We start from the raw sequence: 2,195 nt of genomic DNA, 5'->3' as shown, positions 1-2,195 counted from the left end.
GCGAAATTTGCGCATGTCCTCAAGCCCTTCGCAATTATCGCATTGTGTTTAACCTCGCCAAGGCAATTACCGAATTATTAATTTTTGTTTGTGGGTTGAAACAATTTCGAGTCGGCTACAAAATCATGGAGATGGTACCATGAGTATCTCTTTTATTTCTCACATTAAATAGGGAGTAGTCAAATTTTTGAAGAGTGATGTGACCTTGCATGGATGTCATGCATACCATGGCGAAGGTTTCCGGCACTCCTTGCCTGAGGGATTTCCGACAGGTCTTTGAATCTGTACTAAACCCTCTCACTCAGGGGTTAAATTTGATGGCCCCCTGCCCATCACTGAATTTTTTTTGACTGTTTCATTTTTAAATTGCCCATCTCATGACATTTAATATTTATTTCTACCAGTGTTATATGATATTTTCAAATTATATTCACCAATCGACTGGTTAAAGATGGATCTGGTTGGTAAATAGAAAAATAGAAAAGCTTCCAATCTTACTAAATATATCCCTAACTTTAAACTATTGATTTATTTTAAAATTTTTTAATCAAATTAATCCACCTCTTGCCCTTTAAAAATAGTAAAAAAGAAAAACTCATTCAAAAAATTAAAAAGCAGTTGAGAAGTTTGAAAGCTTGGGAATTAGAGGCATGAACAACATTCACATACAAAGTCGGGAGTTAACCACAACCTGGGATAGGCCAGCGTTAATCCACAATAGTAAATTTTCTCTTTCTAGTTAGAACTGTTTTGCCGATATATAGTAACTTGCAGGATCCAAAGGTAGAAACGTCCTTCACTGGGCAAGCGTTTTTATGGATATTCATTTATTATTGAATTGACAAATCATTGGAATGTTCTCTTCCTTCAAATAGAAGAAGTCTATGTTTGGCAACGGGTATCATAACTAACTGTTTAAAATGGAAGGTTCATATATGATCCCTGGAGTCATGAGAATCTTGAGGTGGTCAAAAGAGAGATCTTTGTTATCATAGCCATGAAAATCTTAAAAGTATTTCATTGTTTTCCATTTAAATTGAAATTGGGCACTGACAGCCATGGAAATTGTAATTGCAACTAGTTGTAAATCTTGTTCAGTCCAGGGTCTGGAGGCATGTACATGATGCTTTGTGTTCGATAATTGATTGTAACGCCCTCCAGGTTGTCACAAATTCGTGCATCCAATTCCATCTATAAACTTTGACTATTCCATATATATCTAATCTCTACATATGTTTATATGTTTGACTATTCCATAGATATCCATTTGACTACATGTGTAAGATAGAGATAAAGAGGATTGAGAAATATATGAATGGCTCGCGAAGTAAACTGAGCGATGATCAAATTAATTCATTTATGGGTGGTTGTGTTGTCAAGGATGACATTGAGCATGTGGGGCTATATAGGCTTATCAGACATATGCCGAGAGAGGTTTTGGAGTCTTTGTTTGTGAATGAACTGTAAAAACTCGAAGACTAACTTGAAATCGTGACAACTAGGGTACGGAAGAAGATGTTTGTATGGAATAACAGATTGAGGTTATGACACAAAAACTTGAAGAGTCAAAAGAAGGCTAAGACATAATCAGGGTTTTTCACAAAAGAAAAATGACCTATAATCTATATATGTTCTCTGATTGTCGTGGATCACTGGCAGAGATAGTCGACCATCCATTTTGTCAATTAGAAGACAAAAGCCCTATTTATGTGACATCTTCGGCCCCTGTATTTCATGTGCAACTAGGTCAACTACACTTGCATGAAACGAACAATCGATAACTTGATCTAAAGTTGGGGATCGGGTATGACTCAAACATCAAAACCTACCAAAATCTTGACTTACAGTTGGGGTGTAATACAAACTTGAAAAATTAGGATGTTGGTTTTATTATGACAACCTACTTCGTTTTTCAATGGGTCAGAAATGTCTAGTGTTTTTAATTGAGTGGATTGGCTGACATGAGAACCAGAGAAGGTTGACAAGTCCATGTCACTCTATTTTCAAAACCAGTTTGGCGTTTGTAGTCGATCTTCTTGACCTATGGAATTTATGTATATAAAGAACTTGAATACAAAGAAACTTTACTTGTGAAAAAAAAAATGCATCACTCTGCTATATCATATTAATCGGATAATGCAAAACTAAAAATAATATCGCTGAAACTGAAATAAAGCACTGTGATAACATAGCAG

General features: G+C 35.5%; 1 pseudogene; it reads left to right on the top strand.

Moving 5' to 3' along the window:
* The first annotated feature begins 1,275 nt into the window (after nucleotides 1-1,275).
* LOC149217744 (uncharacterized) lies at nucleotides 1,276-1,877 on the top strand (annotated as a pseudogene).
* Nucleotides 1,878-2,195: the final 318 nt, after the last annotated feature.

Source organism: Pinus tabuliformis, chromosome 1_1 (assembly GCF_031772625.1).
Source record: "Pinus tabuliformis cultivar Carrire ecotype Pingquan chromosome 1_1, CPIR1, whole genome shotgun sequence".
Classification (NCBI taxonomy): domain Eukaryota; kingdom Viridiplantae; phylum Streptophyta; class Pinopsida; order Pinales; family Pinaceae; genus Pinus; species Pinus tabuliformis.
The sequence above is the reverse complement of the archived record's forward strand: the minus strand, read 5'-3'. Positions and strand labels throughout refer to the sequence as shown.